The 27,896-nt window shown below is 45.3% G+C and overlaps 1 pseudogene; it reads left to right on the forward strand.

The window, feature by feature from the left end:
* Positions 1–14,872: 14,872 nt before the first annotated feature.
* The window catches only part of LOC119357907, a 41,714-nt pseudogene continuing 28,690 nt past the window's right edge, over positions 14,873–27,896 (forward strand).

A 27,896-nucleotide genomic window follows, 5' to 3' on the forward strand; every position in this document is an offset into this window, starting at 1 on the left:
TCTCGTGTTCTTGAGATGGCACGATCTTAATGTATCGCGAGCTTTGTTATTATATTTGGATCTTATGATGTTTCTCCCCCTCTACTCTCTTGTGATGAATTGAGTTTTTCCTTTGAAGTTATCTTATCAAATTGAGTCTTTAAGGATTTGAGAACACTTGATGTATGTCTTGCATGTGCTTATCCGTGGTGACAATGGGATATCACGTGATCCACTTGATGTATGTTTTGGTGATCAACTTGCGAGTTCCGTGACCTCGTGAACTTATGCATAGGGGTTGTCACACGTTTTTGTCTTGACTCCCAGGTAGAAACTTTGGGGCACTCTTTGAAGTTCTTTGTGTTGGTTGAATAGATAAATCTGAGATTGTGTGATGCATATCGTATAATCATACCCACAGATACTTGAGGTGACATTGGAGTATCTAGGTGACATTAGGGTTTTGGTTGATTTGTGTCTTAAGGTGTTATTCTAGTACGAACTCTATGATAGATTGAATGGAAATAATAGCTTCATGTTATTTTAGTACGAACTCTTGAATAGATCGATCAGAAAGGATAACTTTGAGGTGGTTTCGTACCCTACCATAATCTCTTTGTTTGTTCTCCGCTATTAGTGACTTTGGAGTGACTCTTTGTTGCATGTTGAGGGATAGTTATATGATCCAATTATGTTATTATTGTTGAGAGGACTTGCACTAGTGAACGTATGAACCCTAGGCCTTGTTTCCTAGCATCGCAATACCGTTTTCGCTCACTTTTATCATTAGTTACCTTGCTGTTTTTATATTTTTAGATTACAAAAACCTTTATCTACCATCCATATTGCACTTGTATCACCATCTCTTTGCCGACTAGTGCACCTATACAATTTACCATTGTATTGGGTGTGTTGGGGACACAAGAGACTCTTTGTTGTTTGGTTGCAGGGTTGCTTGAGAGAGACCATCTTCATCCTACGCCTCCCACGGGTTGATAAACCTTAGGTCATCGACTTGAGGAAATTTGCTATTGTCCTACAAACCTCTGCACTTGGAGGCCCAACAATGTCTAGAAGAAGAAGGTTGTGTAGTAGACATCAGTCTTACGCCACAAGACTCGCCCCGACGGTTCCCTCGAGTGCTATAAGGCGCGATGGGTCGTGCGCGAGTTTCGCCAGCGCGCGGGCGTGGACTTCACCGACACCTTCGCCCCGGTTGTCAAACCGGACACGATTCGCGATGTTCTCCTGGTCGTTGTTTCTTGTGCCTGGACCGTTCACCAGCTCGACGTGTCCAATGCTTTTCTGCATGGCCACCTCGACGAGTAGGTGTTCCGTCAGCAGCCTACTGGTTTCGTCGACACCGACCATCCGGACCATGTGTGCTTGCTCTCCCGTTCTCTCCACGGGTTGAAGAAGGCACCTCGGGCCTGGTACCAGCGGATCATGGCCTTCCTTCAGAAGTAGGCGTTCTGGTCCACACGGTCCGATGCCTCCTTGTTTGTTTATCACCAGGGCACCACCACTGTGTACCTCCTCCTCTACGTTGATGACATCATCCTGAATGCGTCCTCGCCAGCGCTGCTTCAGTAGATCACAACTCGCCTCGGCTCCGAGTTCGCCCTCAAGGACTTGGGTGCTCTCCACTACTTCCTCGGCATTGAGGTTGTTCGCTGGGCCACTGGCTTCTTCCTGCATCGGCAGAAGTATGCCTACGAGCTTCTAGAGAGAGAGAGAGAGAGAGAGAGAGAGAGAGAGAGAGAGAGAGCGCCGACATGCTTAACTGCAAGACTGCTCCTACGCCTATCGACACGAAGACTAAGGTGTCCACCGTCGAGGGTTCTCCAGAGTCTGACGCTCCCTTCTACCGCTCCATCATTGGTGCTCTTCGGTACCTCACGCTGACGCGTCCGGACATTCAGTACGCTGTCTAGCAGGTGTGCCTTCACATGCATGCTCCTCGTGACACTCATTGGGCTCTGGTGAAACGTATTCTACGATACATACATGGCACCACAACTCTGGGTCTCACCCTGACGACATCACCTGACACCAGCCTGGTCGCCTACTCCGACGCTGACTGGGCTGGGTGTCCTGACACTCGACACTCCACTTCCGGCTACTACGTCTACCTTGGGCCCTCTCTAATTTCGTGGTCGTCTAAATGACAACCCACAGTCTCACGATCGAGCGCCGAGGCTGAGTACAGGGCTGTGGCCAACGCCATCGCGGAGTGCTCTTGGCTATGACAACTACTTCAGGAGTTGCTATGTGAGGTTACCAAGGCGGCGCTTGTCAACTGTGACAACGTCTCCGCGGTGTACCTCGCTACCAACCCTGTCCATCACCGACGGATGAAGCATATTGAGCTCGACATTCACTTCGTCAGGGAGCACGTCGCACTTGCTCGTGTTCGAGTTCTACATGTGCCCACCGATCAGCAGTTCATCGATGTTATGATGAAGGGACTACCCACCTCGACATTCGAGGGTTTCCGGTCCAGTCTCTGCGTCACATACCGGTCGCACCCCTTGTACCTATATATATGTGCCTAGTGCATGATCAATAAATCATTGATGCACGAAATCATTCTCTACAAGCAGCACCAGCGTATAGCACCCTGCCACCTGTCGCGTCCGGAGCTGGCCTCCACTCCGGATCTGCCGCCCCCATCAACACAAGCCACCGCACCCTCCTGATCGCCAGTCCTGATGTGCAGCCACCACCGACATAGTCTATCTCGATCACTTCCTCGGCCCCTCCCTGCCTGCCTCTATGTGGCGTGTTCGTCGCCGGCAGCACGAGCACCCCGCCGACCGTTGAATCCCGCCATCCGCCGCTTCTGGATTGGCCCCTTCCTGCCTCTATGTGGTCTTTTCTTTATTTTTGAGTGGGATTTATCGGGTCTCTCTTGGCTGATTTTATTTAAAGAAGCGATATGGGACTAATAGAAATCAAATCTCATGCTATTATAGTACCGTGCGGCTGGCTACTTCCCCATAGATGGAAGCCGAGGTTGGGAGTTTGATTCACAATTGGATTAGTTTTCATTCTTTTTCCGCCCTGACGATGGCAGGAGCCGGCCATCAGGAATCGTTTTTTTCCATCTTGACGATGTGGCCCAGGTGGCATACGGAACTTCAGGTTGAGGCCCAGCCTGTTGGGCGTGTAGCGACCTTCGAACTAAATTTTCTTAGACGACGGATAAAATTTCCAAGAAAATAGTACCACCTCGGATAACGAAAATAAGACGGTGTGGTTGGATCATGAAATAAATTCAAACTGAAAGCGTAAATTCACGGGAAGAAGCGTATTGTGACAGTGAACACACGGAGTCAATTCATGCTTTATTATTAGGGAAAGATTTCTTGTGCGTGTGCAGTGGTGCCATGTCGTGGGGATCTCGATTTTGGGTGTCGGAACGAAACCCCTGTGCGGTGCCATCATAGCTGCTGCCGTTATTATATGGCAAATCCGCCAGCTCAGGACTCTAGAGCGAGATGCACCTCCGCCACATTTGTGCAAAAATATATGAGCGCTTGAGCCATTTTACTGATATTTTTAACACAGTACAGATGCAAACGCAAACTTCATATATACGCACATATATTCATTTTTGTAAGCACACCATGCACACCATACCTGGCATATCATTTTGAGATTATGGAAGTCGCCACATATGTCTTTGTATCGACGGTAATGTATCCTCCCATTGAATGCACATCCTGTGAAGGTCTGAAATAAATTCAGGAAAATACGAGCATCACTGACAAAGTCCATGACTTGAATTCTAGGTGGGCTAGGATATCATTGTCTTTTTAATCATCCAATCTTTGGTTAAGGATCTATCCCCATGACAATAATCTCTCTTTATTTCAAAAACACTAAAACCGTGATGTCTGAGCAATCTAGAGGCACAACATCGTCCGCCATTGGATCTTTTGCACCAATCTCAGAGCAAGTGGCAATGCCACCCTTCAGATGAAAAATGTTAGCGCTGGGCTGCATCTATTGCATCCAACGCATAACCCCTAATACTGCGAGTCATCATCCACCCCCCTCCCCATTCCCCCTCTCCACCACATCGTCATCGATTCATTCCCCTCTCCCTTTTCAAATCCCTGATAGAGTGAGAGAGAATAGTGAGAAGCACAGATCCCCTCTCCTCCGTCCTTCCGCCCTTGCACTCTTCTCCTAACCTGAGCGACCTCGCACGCGAAGGTGGGCTAATGGAGGGGGCACCGAGGGTGTTGCCATCCTAGAGCATGGAGCAGCGACAACCTCCTCCAACCTCCGTGACTTCCTTAAGCTCTATGACGATGACGATGTGCGACCTGTCATGGCGGGTAGGCAACACACGCTCCTTGATGTTATCCACAGGTGCCACCGACGCCAACGCTTACCTAGCCCCCTTCCTCCACGTGCCGCGGGACATCCGCGATCCTGACGCCGCAGGTGCCCATGAGATGAGAAGGAGCGGAGGGTGTCACTGATGCCGCTGTTGGAGCAAGGGAAACGACGTTGGATGACAGTGGCGGCGAGCGCCGTGACATGGACACATGTAGAGAAGGACACGACTGCCACGAAGGAGGAAGGGGGGAGGAAAGGCCGTGGGGGCGTGGGCGGGTGGTGTCGTGTGTGCATGGGGAAACGCAGGGGCGCGCCTTCATCCCCTGTGGTCACATCTTTCTTTCGCGCCTGATTCAAGTATTAGTTTTGTTCTCACTGCCTAGATCTCTACATTTTCTTATTTTTTCCATGGCAATTTAGCTCTTTCTCCAAATTAGTCTGACCACAAAAGAAAACCAATGGTAAATTATGTTGTGTGCCAATGGCAATTTATGTTGCTGTCTCCATGTTGAATTAAGATGTGTTTGCCAAGACATCTTCATTTTTTGTCGCCAAGGCAACTACTTTTTTACCCATGACAATTAGTAGCTATTTCCTTGTTTTTGTCACATGATGGTTTAAGATCTCCTATTTTTTCCCATGTAATCAATGTAAATTCTCCAAATTAGTTTGGCCCCAAATCAACCAACATCAAATTATGTTATGTGCCCATGGCAAATTATGTTTTTTGTCTCCATGTTTGAATTAAGATGTGTTTTCCATGACATCTTCATTTTTTGTCGCCATGGCAACTAACTTTTTGACCCATGATAGTTAGTAGTTACTTCCTTGTTTTTGTCACATGGTGGCTTAATATCTCCTAATTTTGCCATCTTTCTTGAAAGAATAAATCTTCTTAATTTTGCCACATGCCAAATTTTGCCATCTCTTTCAAAGAATAAATCTCCTAATTTTGCCATTTGCCCATGAGAATTTGCTAAATTTGCCATCTTTTGATAAATAATTAAATTTCCTAAACCCCCATGTGCCTTCCAAAACTTACCATGCTTTTTTAGAGAACGAAATTCTTTTTGGATAATGAAAAATTTACTTTGTGGGAACATGGCAAATTTGCTCTTATGTACCATGGCAAATTTACTTTGTGTATCATGGCAAACTCTTTTTACGACCATGGAAAATTTACTTTATGTATCATAGAAAAATTTCTTGTTTCTATCATGTCAGACTTAATTTTTTTGACCATGTCAAAAAATATTTTTTGAACACATTTTTTTACCATGCCACATTTTACATTTGGAGGACGACAATTTTTTTTACAATGCCAAATTTATTTTTGCACCATGACTTTTTTTACTTGTTGGAGCTTGGTTAATAATTTTTGCAACATGGTCAAATCTTTTTGGAACATGACAAGTTTGTTTTACAAACCCAAATTTCCGTTTGGTACACATTTCGTTGAACGAACAACGGCAATTTGCCATAATTGTACACCATTGCAAATATATATTTTTGAACATCCCATGGGAAAATATGTTTCCTAAGACTATTATAATAATTGTTCTTTTTGAATATATACTTTTGCCATCATCTAACGAAACAACATATTCTAAAAAATCTGACGAAACAACGACAACCTAGGTTCAAACATAATTGTTATGTTTTCTTTGTTTTTGTTTCCAAGATATGGAAGATTTAGTTCTCACGTACTACAAATGTAAATTTTCATGTACAATATGTGTTTGCCATGTTTTTTTATTGTCATTGGGTTTTAAGACTATTTTTTGTTGGATGATCAATGTCACGTTTTTGTGAGGAGTCTTGTCAAATCACTGATGGGCCATGGTTCGATTTGGTCCGGTTCTTGAGAGAATGTTTCCGAAATCACTAGTTGAGGAGCGCTCTCCGCAATGATTAGTCGGGGAGCGCTCCCCGACCGCCAAATGTCATGCGCGGAGCGCTCGTGAGACTTTTCCGAGGCACTCCGCGCGCGACACTTGTCGCGCGCATGGCGTCTCCCGTGATTTCCGGTTTCTGGTTTTCCTTTGTGGTTTTTCCTTTTTTTCACTTTAGTCCTTGTATTTTTAATGTTTTGTAATACCTTTTGATCTGTTTTGAGATATGTTTCTCTCTGGTGTGGGCGAATCGTCGTCGCACACTGTTCTTTCATTGCCGTCGTCTCCGCTCGCGGCGGCCGCCGTTCTTGTCGCGTGGTTACGACGGCCCCCGTCCCGGCCACCGCCTTTGTTGCCTGCTCTTATGACGGTCCTTCTTTAGCGTCTACTGCGCTTCCCCATTCGTGAGATCGTCGTTTCCTACCGGTTGCATTCGTGGGTTCCCTGTTTCCTTTTCTCGTTTCTCTTTTTGTTCCCATTATATTTCTGGGATATGGAGATTTATGGGGTAGTTACAGGTGGGGACTACCAACACTATCAGATGTCAAGTTTCAACTGGGTTTTGTGGGATTAGTTCTTGATAAGCATTGTGTTCCTTGCAGTTATGGCTTGTCCTTTTTGTCGTATGCCTGGTGGCCCGTGTTCTTCTGTTGATTCTTCTGTAGATGGGTTCAGTGTGGTCCTGGATCGGCGTTGTTGGAGGCATGTTGTAAGAATATCATTTTATAATTGTTCAATTTTTGGCACACATGCTTATTTCTTTTGGTGTTGCCCATGCTATTTAGATTCTGATTATGATCCTTGTTTTGATTTGTTGTGCAGTATGTTCCGTGCAGTGTGAGAGCTCATCTTGCTCGTTACATCGAGGAGTGTAGGGCATTAGCCATAAGGAGAGGTGACGAAGATACTGATCTTGCTTTTTAGTATAATGAGGATTATTTGTATGGTGTTCTTTTTAGTCATGGTCGGGTGAGGAGCAAATTCCATGGTCCTTCCTGGGAACGATTGGTCAATGATTATGGTGTTCGTCCTCGTGATATAATGACCATTAGGCTTGAACATTATGGAATGTGGATTGGTATTGATTTTTATCGTGTTGGTCATGGAGATGCGTTGTCTCCTTTACGTCTGTTGGTAAGGTTTATTTTTAAGGAAGTTTTTAGCTTGTTTTATTGTACATGATGATTTTTCTGTTCTCTTGAGCCCGTGTAATTATATTTTGTAGCTCTTGATGGTTTGAGCGACTCCGAGATGGAACTTGTTGGGAGTTGTTATTACACCCGTGGTGTTTCTCTTAATTATCAGCAGATATATTTCATGAGGTGTCAAATCTTTGATGATGATTACATACCCTGTTGTCCTTTTGTTCACAGGATTGATTCCATGAATGTTAATGGTCATCATATGGTCAGATTTTTTCACTGTTTTTTCTTTGTTTCTGTTTATTTATTTATTTTTATTATTTCTTCTATTTATAGTTTTGAATTTTTGTTCTATTTCTGATAGCTTGATTTTTTTGTTAGGTTATTCCTGGTATTGTTGTGAGGAGTTTGAAGGAGTTTGTGACTTTTCCTAGGACTGGCGTTTTAACTCTTGAAGTTACTTTGGAATCTGGTTATGATGATATATATGTGAGCAGTCCTTGCTCCTACTTCATTGGCTTGGGTAATAGAATTGTGTTCAAAGAGGAAGGTTTCAGTGATTTTCTCCAGGCATCGTCTATTGAAGTAAACAGCTTGGTGCTAATACCTTTCAAAGAGCGTGATGGGAGGCTTGTTGTTATCTTCAGTCTTCTGCCGCAGTGATGTTAGTTATAGCCTTTGAACATAATGGATTTTGTTTAAAAATCTATGCTACGGTTTAATGTTATTTAGATATATGAAATGATATGAACCTAACTGTTCATTGCCGTTGTTCTTTTGTAGAAGATGTTTTTTTGGACGGATGTTATATAATTGGGGTCATAGTTATAAATATAGTAGAGGCACGTGTGTTGTTTACTCTGAGGCACGGCTGTGCAACTCTTTTATGTGAGGCACGTGGATTGAAGTCAGTACAGGCACGATTGTGTGGAGGCACGTGTATACTCAGAGGAGCGTGTGTGCAGCACCAAAGTTGCACGAGCGATCACGCGTGCGGAGCACGTAGAGTTACTGTGGGTTTCATGTGAGGCACGTCGACTGAGCAAATGGAGGCACGGAATTGAAGTCAGTACAGGCACGGTTGTAAGGAGGCACAATTATACTGAGAGACAACACGTGTGTGTAGTACGTTGAGTTACTGTTGGTTTTATGTGAGGCACGGGGATTGATCAAACGGAGGCACGGAATTGTATTCAGTACAGGCACGGTTGTGTGGAGGCACGGGTATACTGAGAGGAGCGTGTGTGTAGCACCAAAGTTGCACGGGTGGTCACGTGTGCGGAGCACGTAGAGTTACTTGGGGTTTCATGCGAGGCACATCGATCGAGTTAATGGAGGCACGGAAGTGAAGTCAGTACAAGCACGGTTGTGTGGATGCACGGTTTTGAACCCTCTTGCTGCTGTCAAGTTTATAGAGGCACGGATGTATGGCAGCAGAGGCATCGGTTCGGATATTTGGTTAGAGAGGTTCAGTTGTGGATGCACAGGTGTGAAGTCTCTAGGGTCACGTGTGCGTGGCACCACATGCATGGGTTGAGTAGACACTTAGAGTGCCATGGTTGTACATAGGTCAGTTGCACACGGTAGTGTAGTTTTGTGGCATCGTGCAGAACTGGTGTACGGAGAGGAACCTGTGTGCAATAGCAAGGATGTTCTGAATGGACGGAGCGGTGTTTGATGTGAAACGGTTGTGTTGTGTGATTTTTTTAATGTGGTTAAAGTAACAAAGTTCTTGTCGCTTGCGTCTGTGTACCGAATGTTCTTCTGCAATATTTATGATTTGTTCATGCCAATGTTGAATAAGCATTGTACTGAAAGTTTAGAACGATACCATCACATATTCTTGTAAATGCACGATGCATCTTGTAAAGGTTGAGTATGAAAATTGTAATACAATATCATGCGACATATCTCTCATTCTATAATCATGGATACAATATATACTTGCTCAATACTGGGACATAACTTACTAATTGCATTTAGACATGCAAAACATACTATGCATTTGTACATGAGCACACCACTTTGTTCAAAGTTCAAACATAAAATAGTAATACAATACAGACAACATCTTTGAGCAATAACAAACATATTTACAACATGGGTTCATTCAATCTAAATTATCATAATAGTAGTGCCACACACCCGATCCCTCGATCACGGCAGATCAATCAATTATGGCACGATCCTACTAGTTTAATGTAGACATCTATTTTCTCGCAATTTACCAACCACTGTTTCCCTTCCGGCGCTTCCAGCCACTGGAAGATCCCTCGTCTTTGTTCTTATGTGGGCGGAGTATTTCTTTCATTGGTTGTTGGTGGAGGTGATGTAGCCCGTTCTTGATGATTAGGATTCTACGGTATAACTCGTAGCTAACATACCCGCCCTTTGCTGCGTACTCAAGGTGTATCGGGGAAAGCTGCTTCCACTCCCAGAACTGGTGCTTCTCCTTTGGGAATGATTTCTTCATGTTCTTGTATGAGGGGTCGATGATGGCCGCTGCAAGGTCACCCATGGATTCCCTTTCTCCACCACCCTTGATGCAGAATAGCCTCTGGATGTCGACGTGGTGCTCGTCTGGAATTTTGATCCATGCACGGGCAAGCATGGTCTTGTCGCTCCTAGTGTCGACGCTAGTGAAAGTTGCCGCTTTCCGTTGCAGGAAGTCAACTAACGCCTGGGAGCACTCGGACCTGCAGTAGTGGTATACAATGACATGCTCGCGCATGGCAAGTTGGACGACGGCAATCCCTTGTCGTATGTAACTGCTCTTACGTGTGTACTCGAGGTCGAGGCCGACGAACTTGTTCTTCTCCTCCTTTAGCCATTCCTCGTACTTTTTGATGATCCGCTCCACGGTCCTTGGGTCATTGGTGTACACCACCTCCAGCACGGTTGTACCATGGGTAGTGATGTGTTCGGTGAGTGTTGTTAGTTTCCCGTCGTCCGTGGCTGGAGGTTTGCGGTGGTGAACTGCGGCCGGCGAGAAACTCTCGAGGAAGAGGATGCAAATGGAGTCAGAAAAGTGAAAGGGATATTTACTTTGTCGTGCAAAAAAGGAAACCGCCAAAGAGCAGTTGGTAGTCATCCGACAATTCCAGGCGTAGATTTTCGGAAACAGGCGTTTGTTTTATCTAATTTTTTAAAGATTTTCACTTATCTTGTTCATTGATTTTTTTATTCGTTGCGTGATGCGCGTGATCCATATGTGCGTATTCCATCTTTCGATGTGAAAGTAGTCGTGTAAACGGTAGAACACTCAGCAGATGCATGGTCGTGCCTTTGTTGTGAAAACATTTTTTTCAATTAACAACCTTCCTTGGTCAGGGAGGCACTGTTGTTATGTTATTCGGTGGACAACCGTGTGTTTAGGAAAAGTTGAAGTAAATATAGTTTGCACTTGAAAACAGAGTCCTGTTTGGTTTTTAATTGAGATATGTTTCACTAGATGGTTTGAATAAGTTTGATAACATGGCATTTCTATAGGTTTTGAATCAAAAACTGATTCTTGTTTTGTTTGATTTTTGAAAGTGATTCTTTTTGTTTTTTTGGTTTTTTGAATTGTGAAATTTTCAAGGGATAATAACTACATTTGTTCCAATGAATCATTTTGATAGTTCAAATAGCATTTGTTGCAAAGGTTCATTCCGATGGTTGAAATAGCGAGTTGAGGGTCCATAAGAGCTACATAAGTTCCAAAAGATTGTTCCGATAGTTCAAGCAAGCACATGGTCCATAATAGTTACATTACTCTACCATCCTAACTAGCAAACTTATAGTAACCAGTGTTTTGCTCCTGGAGGCATCATCATGAAATGAGCGCTGAACATCCTAGGAGATACACTGTTTGCTTCCATTTTAGGTGCTGGTTCCGACGGAACCTACAGAATGCGCTAAATGATGATGGACACAGAACGGTCATGGCGCTCTTTGAAAGTGATTAGAACAATGTTCTTCTCAACAAAGGATGCAGCTGAGATGAAGTCTCTGAAAGAAGACTTTTCTATTACCATCCTGCCGTCGTTTTTGCAGATGTAGTACGACAAAGGAGTGATGACATGGGTAGGTTCATCAGGAGCTTCAAGGGTCACCCTACAATTGGTTGGCATGTCCACCCATCTCTTCAGTGTCGACACAACGCTCCTCAGAATTTTCTAGAAGAAATCGAAATTAAATAGAAATTAAAACCGTTGATTTTCCACTTGGACAATAAATAAAAGAATGCCTGGATACGGTGAGTGCACAAACATTAAGAAATTCCATATTGAAAGTAATATAATTCCTGGCATGTTCAGGTTTGTGTGTAAACAGATAAAACAACATATTAAGAGAACAACAAAAGTTTTGTTGTTTTAGGTTTGAATAAATAGGTTCTTTATAATTTTACATATAAGCAAGATTACGTCAATATTGTTAATATTACATATGAGCAAAATACATTTGGTATTTCAACAAGGACAGTTGTAACGAACCATGGTGCAGTCTTTGGTGTTAGTGGGAGTCAAGATGTGGACAAATGGACGGCAACAGATGAAAGTATCTCCGAAAAGGCGTTGTAGAAAGAATCGTGTCTGGTCGTAGGTAAGCTCAATATCCTTAGAGTAGACACAACAATGAGCATGGTCGAAATCGTCAGAAGAAAGATCATTGAGAGCTAGAAAAAGAACAATATTTTAAAGTTAGATAAAGTTATATCCCACACAGGGTTAATATTATTCAGCTCGATGCATGCATACAAAATTACAGTGAAAGAAGATAAGTTTGTATTATTAAATACCTACCAACATGGGGTAATGGAAGCAACCTTTTGTCATCCCGATATGTTTGTATTTCAAGATTGAGACCCTCGTCTGGTAGTTCAAATTCTATGCGGTCTCCAGCACGTAGTTCATAATCATTCGCAAAGATGTTCCACTCACCACCGCAGAACTTTGTGTAGTTTGCCCTATGCTTAAACAAAGCATTGCAAGACCTTCCTTCATGTGTAAGAAAGGCTGGCTCTATCTGCTCTTTATGCAATTTTCTTGCTTCTTTCTTCCTCTCATCAATGTATTCAGCAAGAAAAGCTCCGACATTACAAGGTACGTACTGGGAGCAATAGTAAAAATGACAACCTGTAAGTATAAATTTGAACTCGTGTATTATTAATGTTAAAAGTTTTCTTAAATTGGATAAGAATTTTTGATAAGAATTACAGATAACAACATAATGGTATTATAAATTAATGGATACAGATTTTTGGCATATGTTGACTAATTTTAATTAGAACTGAAGATGCACTATAGTAATCAAGGCATGGGCATGCAAACTAATGGAAAATGAAGACACAAGACATGTGCGAAGAAGTGATGCAGGGGAACCTAGTGTAGGTGCAAGGGGGTATGAGTAACAGCGACGATTTCTACTGTGTTGTAAGCAACTAATATGTTAGTAACGCTTACTAACCATGCGCCTCCAGCAAATTTCATCAAGAATAACCTCAAACTACTAGAGAACTTCAGGGTGTGGTTCACAAGGGCCGCCTGGTTGGCGGCAGGTAGGGCAAATCATACCTAAATAATTCAGAACACCTATGTTAAGAAAACTAGAATGTCATAACAATTTAAAACAAGCTTCAACGTTGAAGGTAGACAACGACTAGCTTCAACTACGTTAGCCATATTAAAAATATCCGTATGAAGGCAGACAACAACTAAAAATTTACCAGAAATCTTCTCATCTACTCCTTTCAGAAAAGCAGTATGACAGAGTTTAGATCACTTGTTTATATTTTCAAATGGTTTTTATATTCCTTAATAGAATGAAGTCGTTGTACCGGATCTGATGCTTCAATAACTATCAAATGAAAAACCTAAACATAAAACAATAATAATTTAAATATCGTTTTCAAAACGTAAGTACGAATCGGAGCATGCTGCTTACGCATATGCTTTTTACCTGGGAGAGAAGAAGAACGGGCATCGACGAAACGGAGATTGGGGTAGGGGAAGCTTAGGGCAAGCACCCACAGCCAGCAAATCTACGAGAGAAGCACGGCTTAGAAGTTAATCGAGATACCCAATAAAAACTCTACAATAACTTGTTTGAAATGAGACCGTGTGCGGGGAAGAAGCACGAACCCTAGAAGTAGGCAGACGGATAAGGCAGATGGGTTGTGATGGGAAGCTTAGGGCAAGCACCCACGACCAGCAATCTACGAGAGAAGCACGACTTAGAAATTAATTGAGAGACCCATTAAAAACTCTACAATAACTTGTTTGAAATCAGATTGTGTGCGGGGAAGAAGCATGAACCCTAGAAGCAGGCGACGGAGAAGGCAAGTGAGTTGTGATGTGGCTGAGGGAGTCGGAGCTTATTTAAATATAAAGGAGTCTTGAGAGAGCAAGAGTAGTAATGAGTGCTTCTTGTTTTATTTTTTATTTTGCAAAATGGAATGAATGCTAGTTATGGATGGTATGCGTGCATTCTGAGGTGTTATGGGGACGGGAGACATTTGACTCGTCCAGCTGCCTCCCATTGTAGTTGTCCAGCTATGCTGCCTCCCAACGGAGTCTTCTACATGCCTATCGTGCCTCACAGACTTTTTGTGAGGCACAGTTATACATGCTGAAAAGCATACTCGTGCTTCTGTGATTTAATTTTTCTAATCACAAGTTTAATCATATATGGTTGAGTGTGTCTTTAGGAGAGGAACGGTGATGATGTTATTAGATGCACAGTCGTTGTAGCAGGAGAGCATTGGTCGATACGTCGGGGGAGGCAAATTGACGGGAGGCATGATGGTTCCTAATGAGAGGCACTTCTGCATCTGAAATGGGGTCACGGTTCATGACTCTGCAATTGCATTTTTTTTCCAGGCAGTCGTTGACCCAAAGAGCTAGTGTTTTTATGTATGTTGGGTTCAGGCGGGAATATGTATGATAGCTCACGGTCATATGTATGTCAGAAGCATGGACGTGCTTTTGTTTTGGCAATGTTTTTGGTAGTACGCAGACATAGAGATGCAGGTCCATTGATATCACTAAGGTTTGTCTTTAACAAAGTGGAGGCATGCGTGTGGCTTTTGTGCTGGTCGAACCGTGCTTCTATTTTGGTTCACTCTCCGTGTAGTATTTGTACGACAGGGTCATCGTTTGCCTCCTCGCATTGTTCTCTCGGTCAAAAGATGTGCCGATGACCGATGGGATGGCTATTTATTGTTAGTACTCATTGTGCCAGATACCGTGCTAGAGTTAATTTAGAGGTTCCTCGATTACAGCGTGGCAGCCGTGACTTTTGAAGTGCTTGGTTCCACAAGCTGCAGAAGCACAACCGTCCATTCACCATTTTGGACGCAATTTAATGGCCGCACGGTAACTGAGTCATGTCTCCCCAAGGTTAAGTAGTGGTCTACTCTGGGAGGTTATCGCTTCTTATTCTCACTAGAGAAGTGCAAGTAGCTCCCATCATCTTCGCCACGTACGAGAAGCACAGTCAAACTCCATTGTCGGTCTCACCCTCGTTTCCATGGATGACTTCATGAACACTACTGAGCGTCTCTTTATAGATGCCGATGGTAACACCAAGCTCGAGGTGTTGTACACCAACGAGCCCTACAAGGTGGAGGAGATCCTTTCTCTTTATGAGGAATGGCTACGTGAGGACAGGTACAAGTTTGTTGGTCTTGATCTGGAGTACACACGAGAGGATTATTTTGATCGGAGTAGAAAAGTCGCCGTCATGCAACTGGCGATGCGCAAGCATGTTCTTGTCTATCACTTGTGCAAGTCCAGGACGGAGTGCGCTGCTCTGAAGGATTTCCTTTGGAACAAAGGTATAATTTTCGCTAGTGTCGACGTCAGGAACGACAGGGATGTTCTCGCAAATAGTTTCCTCAAAATTCCAAGAGAGTATCACATCGACCTTCAAGAGGAGCTCATGATCAAAGGAGGCAATTTAAGGGATTCCATGGCAGATTTGGCAGGAGCCGTCATAAACAAATCTTACTTGAGTATGGAGTCGTCTTTTCCACAAGGTCTGCATGACTACTAGGAATGGAAGCCGCTTTCCCTTGACCACCTGAAATATGCGGCAATTGTAAGTAAAAATTTCGTTTTTTATGATTTTATGTATTTATATTTTTGTTTTATTGCAACAATAGTACCTTTTCCCCTTTACATATATCTTCATTCTCATCCACTTTTTGTTTTAGGATGGGTATGTCAGCTACGAGCTCTACCGCCGAGTTCTGTCGATGAAGGACATGATGCATCCTTGTTGTCTTCCCGACCGCAGATGCCATGGATGTTTCTGAGCAGAACTCTAACTGAGTAGAATGGTCATGGTGGACGTTTGTGTGGACGTTTCTGAGGAGATTGGACTGCTGGAAGACTTTCATTTCTTTGTTTGTATAATTAATGAGTACTTTTAGTTCAATCCTATGGAGTACCGTTTTGGGATTTTGTTTTTTTTTAATTTTCAGAGCATCATGTTTGGCTTGTCTCATGTTATGTGAATATAATTTGTTATGTTTTTTCATGTTACAAGTTCATTGTTGACGTTTGTGCGAGTTGATGTACATTTAGAGAACCTGTTGAACTGGCGCATATGTATTGTTCGGGAGAAGCGCACTTTGTGTTTGGCTTATATTCAGTGCCGTATGTTTGTGTTTGTATTGTTGTCTTTTACACATTCGCACAAGAGAGGCACGTCTGCTAACATACGAGGAAAAATTTCAGTTTCCTGTCTTTGTGTGCTTCAGGACCGTGCCTCGAGAATCCGGACATCCGTGTCTGTTGAGGCTTCACTTCCGTGGCTTCTTTCCGTCTATGCATGTACCTCACGTGACACACGCCATGTCTGTACATGCTGGTGTCACATGACAGTTCCTCTTGACACTACACAATCGTGCCTTTGCCACCACTCTTTTGTGCATCCAGGTGGTTTGTACTCATGCCTCAAGAACTCCGAGAATCCGCAATTCCATGCATGTATACGCTTCAATTCCGTGTCTCCTGTACGTGCATTTGCGTGTCTCAGGCGTCATGCTGGCTGTGACTCTACGTGCCTCTGGTGCTAGATGCCCGTCCGTGAGGGGACACATATGTATTGTTTGGGAGAAGCATGTTTTTTGTTTGGTTTATATTCAGTGCCGTTTGTTTGTGTTTGTATTGTTGTGTTTTACACATTCGCACAAGAGAGGCACGTCTGGTAACGTACGAGGCAACATTTCAGTTTCTTGTCTTTGTGTTTTTCAGGACCGTGCCTCGAGAATCCGGACATCCGTGTCTGTTGAGGCTTCACTTCCGTGGCTTCTTTCCGTCTATGCATGTACCTCACGAGACACACGCCATGTCTGTATGTGCTGGTGTCACACGGCAATTCCTCTTGACACTACACAACTGTGCCTTTGCCACCACTCTTTTATGCATCCAGGTGGTTTGTACCCGTGCCTCGAGAACTTCGAGAAGCCACAATTCCGTGCCTGTATACGCTTCAATTCCATGTCTCCTGTACGTGCATTTGCACGTCTCAGGCGTCATGCTGGCTCTGACTCTACGTGCCTCTGGTGCCAGATGCCTGTCCGTGAAGGGACGCATATGTATTGTTTGGGAGAAGCGTGTTTTTTGTTTGGATTATATTCAGCGTCGTTTGTTTGTGTTTGTATTGTTGTGTTTTACACATTCGCACAAGAGAGGCACGTCTAGTAACGTATGAGGCAACATTTCAGTTTCCTGTCTTTGTGTTCTTTGGGACCGTGCCTCTAGAAGCCCGACATCCGTGTCTGTGGAGGCTTCACTCCTGTGGCTTCTTTTCCACTATTCATGTACCTCACGTGACATATGCCATGTCTCTATGTGGTGTCACATGACAATTTCTCTTCAGACAACACAACCTTGCCTCTGCCACCACTCTTTTGTGCATCCAGGTGGTTTGTACCCATGCCTCGAGAACGCCAATTCCAAAGCCGTACCTGTGCGCCGAGAAGCGCAGTTCTGTGCCTGTATACGCTTCAGTTCTGTGCCTCCTGTGCCTGCATTCACGTGTCTGAGGAGACATGCTGGCTGTGACTCTACGTGCCTGTGGTGCCAGACGGTCGTCCGTGAGGGGATGCGGTGGCTGTGACTCGTCGTGCCTGTGCTTCTGCACGCCTGTGCCTCCGAAGACTTTTAAACTGTGGCTCTTTGACTTCTCCCGTTGATTCGGTTCTTGTATTTGATGTATCTCACGTGATACACGCCATGACTCTATGTGCCTGCGGTGTCACATGGCTGTCCCTATTGAGAGTTCGCAACCGTGCCTCTCGAACAGAGTGTTCTCACCGATGTCTCTGCCACCTCTCTTTTTTGTATATGCGTATGTGCGTCTTGTGCCTGCATACCCGGGCCTCACGTGAAACCAGCCTTGACTATCGAGGGACAGATGTTTTTTAATCTAGCTAGATGAGGCACGAATGAGTTTTGGCCTTCGGATCTAAGGTGTACGGCAGGCTGTTCGTTTGTGTCATTGGATTCTTCCGTCGGTGGTCTTTGTTCAAAGGAGGAATTGATGACCGATGTGGCGGCTGTTCGATGTGACTATTCAGTGTGTCAGTTACAGTAAAATAAAGTTAGAGGCTCCTCGATTTGTCCACGGCATCAAATATTTGTGCACATCCGTGACTTTACGAAGTGCATGGTTTCATGAGCTTCGGAAGCACAACCGTTTATTCGCTGATCCTAGTTCACATGTTAATGCGCATGGTAACTCAAACGTCCCTCGCCAAGGTTAAATACTGGCCGTGTTTGTGAGGTCTCTACATCGTATTATAGACACAGAACATCAGGCAGTTCCCACCCTCCTCACCACTCCCCAACCTTGTCGCAGGGTCTCAGGAATCTCCATTGGCACCTTGCTGCTCATTGCCTTGGATGACTTTTTGAACACCACCGAGTACCATCCGATAGTTGTCGATGGTAACACGAAGCTCGACGTGTGGTACACCAACGAGCCTGGCAAGGTGGAGGAGATCATTGCCTTGTACAAGGACTGGTTGTGAGATGAGAAGTACAAGTTTGTTGGTCTCGGCATGGAGTTCACATGGAAGGATTGTTACGGGCGTAGAAAAGTCGCCGTCATGCAACTGGCTATGCGGAATCATGTTTTAGTCTATCACTTCTGCAAGGCCAAGATGGAGTGCCCTGCTCTGAAGGATTTCCTTGAGAATAGAGGTATAACTTTCTCTAGTGTGGGCGTCAAGAATATTAGAGATGCTCTTTTTCAATATTTCACCAGAATTCTAGAAGGGTACCTGTCGGTGTCAAAACCGGCGGATCTCGGGTAGGGGGTCCCGAACTGTGTGTCTAAGGCTAATGGTAACAGGAGGCGGGGGACACGATGTTTACCCAGGTTCGGGCCCTCTCGATGGAGGTAATACCCTACTTCCTGCTTGATTGATCTTGATGATATGAATATTACAAGAGTTGATCTACCACAAGATCGTAGAGGCTAAACCCTAGAAGCTAGCCTATGATTATGATTGTTGTTGTCCTACGGATTAAACCCTCCGGTTTATATAGACACCGGAGGGGTCTAGGGTTACACAGAGTCGGTTACAAGGGAGGAGATCTACATATCCGAATTGCCAAGCTTGCCTTCCACTCAAAGGAGAGTCCACCCGGACACGGGACGAAGTCTTCAATCTTGTATCTTCATAGTCCAACAGTCCGGCCAAAGTATGTAGTCCGGCTGTCCGAGGACCCCCTAATCCAGGACTCCCTCAGTAGCCCCTGAACCGGGCTTCAATGACGATGAGTCCGGGCGTGCAGATTGTCTTCGGCATAGCAAGGCGAGTTCCTTCTATGAATACTCCATAGAAGATTTTGAACACAAGGATCGTGTCCGGCTCTGCAAAACAAATTCCACATACCACCGTAGAGAGCATATTATTCCACAAATCTAATCCGCTGAGAACTTTTCATAACATGACGTCCTGCCATGGCCCGGTCATTATGAACCGTTTTCCCTGCCTGCCACTGCATGTGTTGCGAGGCAGTTTTATTGGCACGTCTTGTCGAAGTAGAGATTGTGTTCCCCTTATCACAGGATTCTCATCAATACGGATATGGGTAACCCAACCGTGCCATCAATCGCGGCGCTTGGGGAATAAGTGATTTTCTGGGGCAAGTAGGGAGGCGCACAGTTTCTACCGCCTTTTTAAAGGGACAAGGATTCCTCTTTTTCATCCACACCTTCTTCTTCCCCTGCCCATCCATTCTCGCGCACTTGAGCTCCAGCGCCCAAGTTCTCATCTTCTCCGCAAAGCCATTCCGAACATGTCCGGAGCGGGAGGCAAGTGGATGGTGTCCTCCGTTATGGAGGAGAACGTTACAAAGCTTCGGGAAGCCGGATACCTGGCCGCAGACATCGCGCACCGGCTCCCAGATGTGGGGCAGATCGTCCCTACTCCAGAACCCCATAAGAGGGTTGTATTCCTCACCCACTTCGTCCGCGGATTGGGATTTCCCCTCCACCCATTTGTCCGTGGGCTCATGTTCTACTACGGGCTGGACTTCCACGATCTGGCCCCCAATTTCATCCTCAACATCTCGGCTTTTATCATCGTGTGCGAGGCCTTCCTCCGCATCAAGCCCCACTTCGGCCTGTGGCTGAAGACCTTCAACGTGAAACCGAAGGTGGTGGTAGGCCAGCAAGCGGAGTGCGGAGGTGCCATGGTGGGCAAAATGCCCAACGTCACCTAGCTCGAAGGCTCCTATGTGGAGACTGCGAAGGGGTGGCAATCGGGGTGGTACTACATCACCGAGCCGCGCGACACCAACTGGGTGGCGGCCCCCAAATTTTGATCCGGCATCCCCACGCGGCTCACCTCCTGGAAAGAGAAGGGCCTATCCTGGGGATCATCGGTGGAGCTGACCGGACTCCAGAGCTGTGTTAAAAACATGATAAGCAAGAGAATCAAGCTTGTCAACGTGGTCCAGGTCATGATAAGCAAGAGAATCCAGCTTGTCAACGTGGTCCAGGTCATGCTCTTCCGCCGGATCCTTCCGTGTCAAAGACGGGTATTCAATATGTGGGAGTTCGACCCGGCCAAGCACCAAACACTGCGAGAGCTTTTCGACACGACGCACAAAGACGCCTGGAAGGTGTTGTTCAAGGCCGCCGAGGTACCTCCTCCCCTTACCGAGGATCGCGGACTCAGCGCAAAGAAATTTGAACGACACATGCGAGATGCATGAAAAAACACCTACTTCGAGGCAGCAAGCGGCTTCTTTCTCTTGTACTCCTCAACAAGTTTTTTGTGTGCTGCACGTTTTAACTCGATCCTTAGTGTCTCTGCCTCTAGTTGGTCATGAATCATGAAATCTTGCGTGACAATCTCTGTGCCATCAACAGGCTGAGACTGAGTCTCGGACAGCTGTGGGGTGGAGTCCATCTCATCGATCTCTACATAAGAGGTCATGAGACATCATCGTTACCAGGTCAGCTGCATAAGACTGTTGTTAGCAGTCCATGTGAGACCATCATCAACAGCTTGGTTAGCTAAGGTAGATTCTAACTCTTGGTTAGTAACTGTTTTGCAAAAACAAACATAAGTTCTTTGGATCCCTGCTATAAATTGCGGATCTATACAGTCATTTGAGCTGTGACCTCGTGTTAGGGATCGAGATAGTGAATTTTGACTGCAGTCTCATTGAGCTCTGCAACTAATATAAACTGTGGTGACGAGAGTGCTTAAGTTTTGCATGGCTGGAGATATAACTCAACTTAGCAAAACCACGACGCAAACATGCAATTGGCAGGATTAAAGTGTTGTCAGCTGAGTCTTAATTTTAAATCCATAACCCTTCTCCCGTTAACACGACGCAATAGTATGAGCACAGACCAGCTGAAAGTAATTGGATCCGGAACGGACATTTAAATCGTGCCCACCTGTTCTGTTGCGCACATGCGATGTGTACCCAGCCCGCGGAATTGCTATCACCGGAATTTTATTTTTTCAATTGTTGAATCGGTGGCATAATCATGGCGAGGAAGCAATGGATTACCTGAACAGTAGATCCACGGTGAGCGAGGTGAAGGAGACCGATAATTTTTCAGTGACGAGCGAGCGTTGTGGAGGGATCAGGACGAGACAGTAGGTTTTCCTTTGGAGAGCTAGAATATGCCTCGCCTGTTGCCAGCGGCGCTAGATGGAGAGAGATCTGGAACTCATCTGCGGACGACCCCACAAGTTAGTCAAATACTTAGAGGAACTATTTGAGAGCCCACATGTCAGTATGAGTTTGAAGTCCATTGTCACAGCCCTAGAGTTTGCTTGTAACTAGTGGCATTGCATCCATGCATCATGTTTAAATTTCATGAAATTTGAAATAGGGATTGTTGAAACCCTAGCACCAAATGAATTCAACTAGGTTCAATGAAAATATTTTCAATGATCCCAAATGCCCTTTAGAAAAGTTCATGATTTTTGTTAAAGGTGAAAACCTCTGCCAAAAGTCATGCACATATTTCTAGGCCATTCTGGATTTTTGAATTAATTCATATTGCATTTGCATTTGGGAATTTAAATGCTATAAAATATTTTAAATGCTCAAATAATCATAAACTACAATGTTACTGTTGGACATATTCTAAATAGTAGCCATGATTAGTTTCATGATTTTTGTAAATACCCTGGCATTTTTAATAAAGCCCCAAAGTTACAGAAATAATAGAAAACAGAAACAAATAAATGAAGAGAGAGAGGAAGCCCACACGGGCCACTTACCTGGCCCAGCTCCTCCAGCAGGTCTAGCCCACTTGGCAGCCCAGCCACCTGGCCGGCCCACCGAGGGTAGGGGCGTCTTCTTCCTCCTGCCAGAAGGCAGAGGAGAAGCTAGCCACAGAGCGGCGGCGTGCCACGCCAGCAGCTGCCTGCCTGGCTGTCCCCTTGTCGCCCTCGACGTCTTCCGCGATGCCACGCAACCCCCCGACCCCTCTCACTCTCCCTGTGCTCCTCCCCTCCTCTGGTTCTCTCTCCTGAGCACACCGAGCGCAGCTGTCACCGCCGTTCGCTGCCGCCGTGTCCATCGCATCCCCCTCGCTCCCCCGACCGGCCCACGAGCTCCGCCGTCATCCGCTACGCCGTCCCCGCCGATCCACGCGACTGGAAGGCCTCGGAGTGCCACCATCGATGTCATCTTCATCCTCGGGTCCCGACGATCGCTGCCGTGAGTCCGCCGCTGTCCGGACCTCCCCGAGCTTGCTGAGCCGCCCTACCGACTCCATGTGAGCCCCTGCTTCGTTTCCCCCTAACTCCATGCCCGATTTCGAGCTCTAGCCGCCTCCTCCACTGGACCTGAGACGCTCCGCCGCATAAGCTCGACGCCGGCGACACTCTGGTGACCATTTGGTCATGCGCCGGTGTGCAACGCGTTAGCAGCCTCACGTAGAGCAGCCCCCGAGCTTTAGTTCACGCGTTTGCGCGCCGTAGCACCTAACCCGAGCGGGCCCGAGCTCCGGCCGCTGCTGCATTGCTCGCCGTCGGTGTTTCCGGCCACCCAGGCCCGGAGCCCATCGCCGTTCGATGCGCCGCTTCACCAACGTCCTGGAGAGCCCAACTGCGTATCGAACAGTGCACCAGAGGGGTTCTCCGAAGCCCCTCCCCGCCACTGACCTCGCCGGCGACTCAACACCAGCGAGTTTGACCCATTCGACCCAGGGTTTGACCTCCCTGGGGTCAATACATGTGGGCCCCGCCCCTGACTCGTTTAGTTTAGGACTAATTACCCCACTTTTGGCACAGACAGTGGGCCCAGTGCCTGTTAATTTGATTAGTTAATCCTATTTAACCCTGTTTGTTAATTGCGTCACTGACCAGTTGGCCCCACCGGTCAGGTTTGACCTGGACGGCGCCTGTTGACCTGGTGAGGTCAGCATGACCTAATGCCGACGCAATAAGAATTTACTGGATTTATTCTTATTCAGGAAATTCCAGAAAATAGTATAAACTTCAAAAATTCATAGAAAATAATCTAGAACTCAGATTGAAATAAATTATATATGAAAAATGATTAGAAAAATCCAATCTTTCCATACGTACTAGTTTCATGCATGTTAGAACACTTTAACCTTGCTGTTTAGGTGAAACAAGTTAATGCACTAATATGACTTCATAAAATGGGTTTGCATCTGAATCTTTGGTTCAAATGGACTCATTTCAATATATTCTAGCTCGCATTAGCCCAAAACACATTCATATTGCCATGTCATAGCATGCATCATATTGTTGCATATCATCATGTGTTGATTGTGTTCTTTCTCAGTTGCCGGTGTTTGTCCCCCCTCAGTAGACGTTGATCCAACGATGAGTTCGATGACACCGATGAAGAACTATACTATCTTCAGAAGTGCCAGGCAAGCAAAACCCCCTTGTTCATTCCAATACAATCCCACTCTCTCGCTCTTGCTCTCTTTTACTGCATTAGGACAACAACGATTCAACTGTTACATGCTACGGTAGTTGAACCCTTTTCCTCTGCATGACCTATCATTGCCACAGTAAATAGATGAAACCCACTAGCATGAGTAGGAGTTGTTTGAGCCCTGATGTGCCTACTCATTCATGCTTGTTTGTCATGCCTGCTACTGGTTAGAGTTGAGTCAGGTCTGATTCATCGGGGATGAATTGGAATGTGGTGAACACGTCCTACTGTTGAGAGCTAAGTGTGTGAACACGATTTGGTAAAGGTAGTGGTGAGAGGCCATGTAGGAGTACATGGTGGGTTGTATCATTGCAGCCGTCCTCAGGAACTGAGTTCTGTGTTTGTGATCCATGAACAGTTACTACCACACATTGGGTCCGGTAACTCGACCCCTCTCGACTTATTAATCAACTCGATCTCTGTCCAGGAGTTGCAACTAGTTTCTGGTGTTTGTAGGTAGTGTTAGGAGTCTACCAAGTGGCACCCGATACAGGTGGGCTTGGGATAGTCTAGGCACAGTGGCCCGGTGTACCAAGTGGCACCCGGATGGTGGGCTTGGGAACCCTTTACACATCGTTTGGGGCCGTAAGCGACCCCCCGGCCGGATCTCCTTGCGGATGGAACCTGAATAGGCGATAAACCTGGACGAGAGACTTGTGTGATTAGTCAGGTCGTGGCCGACTCCCTCACCAGGCTTCTGCTTGAAGGTTGCCGAGATACACGACATGTACATGGTGGTAAGTGGCGAGAGCATGTGTGAAGAAGTACACCCCTGCAGGGTTATCATTATCTATTCGAATAGCCGAATTCCTCGGATATTAAAACTTGGACCCCTTGCATAGTTCATAGACAAGTGAAAGTGGATACTCTAAAATGCGCAAGATAAGTGTGAGTGCTATGGATGGCGTTCTCGCAGGGAGACGGGGATCGGATCCATAGTGGTGTATTGGTATGGTGAATTTGTGGACTCGTGTGCGCCACCTCAAAAGAGTTGCTTGCAGTCGTAGTTCAGGTTAGCCACTGAGTCAAAGCTGGATTGCCGCAGTTAAACTCCACCACCCCCTTTGTTGATACCGATGCATATGTAGCTAGTTCTAATGTAAGTCTTGTTGGGTACATTTGTACTCACGTTTTCCTATTTTATGTTTTGCAGAGAGACGTCAGTCTCGCTAGTAGTTCCATGTGGACTTCGACGTTTAGCTTGATACCTCAGCTACGATCTTGTGCCCTTGGCAGGATCTGATAGATAGTCAGGCTTCTCAGCCTTTTTCATTTGTAGTTGTGTGTACTCAGACAAGTTATCCTTCCGCATGTGCTTGTTGCTTGTATGCTCTGTATGTTGGGTCATGAGACCCATGTTTGTAATTCTTGGCTCTTCGGAGCCTAATGAATAAATACTTGAGTCGTAGAGTTATGTTGTGATGCCATGTTGTATTTACACATATCGAGCATATTGTGTGTATGATTGAAATGCTTGGTATGTGTGGGATCCGACAACCTAGTTGTTTATCCTTGGTAGCCTCTCTTATGGGGAAATGCAGTCTTGTGCTTCCATGAGCCATAGTAGTCCGCTACAGCCTGGTTCACCGAAGTCCTGCTAGCCCAGCACTACTGCTCCGGAACACTTGACTGGCCGACATGTGCTTCACTTCGTTCCTGTGTCTGTCCCTTCAGGGAAATGTCACGCGGTGACATCCGGAGTCCTGCCTAGCCTGCTACAGCCCGGGTTCCCGGAGTCCTTTTAGCCCAGTGCTACAACCCGGATTCGCATGCTGCTGACCGACATGCTCGATGTTGATTCATGTATGCCTGTCCCCGTAAGTTAGTGCCACTCTGGGTTCACGACTAGTCATGTCGGCCCGGGTTCTCTATCATATGGATGCTAGCGACACTATCATATACATGAGACAAAAGGCGCAAACGGTCCCGGGCCATGGTAAGGCGACACCCGTGGGAATACCGTGCGTGAGGCCGCAAAGTGATATGAGGTGTTACCGGCTAGATCGATGTGACTTAGAATCGGGGTCCTGACAGGTTTGGTATCAGAGCCTGACTGCCTGTAGGATTACCAAGCCAAGCTGGTCGAAGTCGTGTATAGAAATGCTTTAGTTATATAAGGGAATTGATTGTGGATGGGAACGTAAGGCTCTTTTTACTTCTTATCCTCATGACCTTCTGATCTGAGTCATCTTATCTTTTCTACGGGGTTAAGAACTAGGCTTCTCTTCTATCTCTCAGGATGACGTGTTACTAAACCGTAGTTGCCTAGGATTGTTGAGTTCAAGCCTCAGTTCAGTTCCTACTACTTCCATATGTTCATAGTTGGCCTCATAACCTTGATATTGTGATGTTGAGTGGTTATGCCACCATTTTGCAGGATGTCTCAAATCATTTTGAGCATTTACAACTGTTATGCTGTCCGAGTCATTCCAGGTTTCTAAATAGTCTGATGCACTTGCAAATCTTTCCTCCATGTTCCATTGTATTTTGGGCCAGATTAAGCACACTAATCGGTGTGTTGAGGTACTCCGTTGCCTTGAAGTGTATGTTGGAGTTAGTATTATGACCCTAGGTGTCCTCGAGAATTTAGCAACACTTTCGTATCCCCAGTGTGATGATTCTGGCCATCATTCTTGAAAGCATCCCGTGATGTTATTTCGTATGTAGGTATTCTATTTCTGGGTTCTTAAACCCAAGAATCACTCTACTCACTTCCCGTTGTTAGTGTTTGCTCGTTCCTTTAGGTTATTAGTAACCTTTGCGATAGTCCTCAAGGTCCGTGGTAAATCCTTCTTTCAATACCATGCACTACTTATGGCAGAAGTTCCTTGTTGAACCAAACATCACAATAAGAGTGCTCTTGATGAGTTCTCCATTTTGCATTGTGAGTCTGCCAATTCTACCTTTCTGATGGGTTATCCGGAAGAAATGTTGAGCTTTGCTCGACATACTAATCTATGCATCCACAACTCAGAAAAACATATGTTCCTTTGAGTTGTCCCTCTTTAGTTGTACCCTGACCTCCGTCTATCAAGTGATAGTCAGGAATAGTTGTGCCATCGTGTTCGTCAGTGTCTAATATTCTTGTGGTCCGTCAAGCCATTCTATTCCAGAATGACTAGGAGAAACAAACTCCAGTACCTCATCCATTTCTAGGATTGGGTCAAAGCAGTTGTATTTCGGAGATCAAATGCAATCAAGCTATTGCTCTGTTCTACCCTGAAGTATTATCCACTTTATGTCAGGAATGTCATGGGAATTGCACCACCTCCTATGAACTCTTGATATAGTGATACTTCTCGCCATCATCGTTCATTGCTAGGTCTCCGTGTTATTGTAACCGAAATACCGACAAGTGAATCATGCTGTGTGAAATCGATACTCCTAGCAACCCCGTTGCTTGGTGGTTAATGGACAATATTCTCATCCCTAGCGTGTTAGTTATCGAATCAGCATCCTAGGACTGATCGTGCTACCTAGTCCATTTCTGTTGGTGCACTCTTCAATCGATGAGTTAGGATTTTGTCAAACCCTTGCTCTATTGATCACCTTGTCTTGCCTTGAAAAGCAAGATTGTTCTCGAGCTTAGTAACATATCGGTGGTTCGTGAATTTCTGAATATCTTCTCGGAAGTGTTACCAGGTTGTCACCTGACCGCTATGTTGAGTTCGTGATCAAGTTGGTTTCTTGTAAACCACTCCTCCTCCAAGGATCCATGTTGGATACCCCTGAGCTAGTTGGTTAAGCTAAACAACAACTTGGAGAGTTGGAAGATAAAAGCTTACCTAATTTAGTTCGTTTCACAGGGATATCCTTGTGTTGTGTGTTAGTTGAAGAAAGATGATATCTTCATCGGTTGGTCCCTGTGATCAGTTGTTGGACCTATTGTCTTATCAAAACTTGATTTGAGTATGGGCTATCACCAAATCAAATTAGTACCAACGATGTTCATAATGTTGTCTCACTCGTGGTTGATTCCTCGAGCATACACCATTATATCTTTTGGTCTGACCAATACTATCACATTGATCACATAATGGTGGAATTCCAATGATATGGAAATTACGATGAGTTGCTGTTCAGCCCAT

Source organism: Triticum dicoccoides, chromosome 2A, assembly GCF_002162155.2.
Source record: "Triticum dicoccoides isolate Atlit2015 ecotype Zavitan chromosome 2A, WEW_v2.0, whole genome shotgun sequence".
NCBI lineage: Eukaryota > Viridiplantae > Streptophyta > Magnoliopsida > Poales > Poaceae > Triticum > Triticum dicoccoides.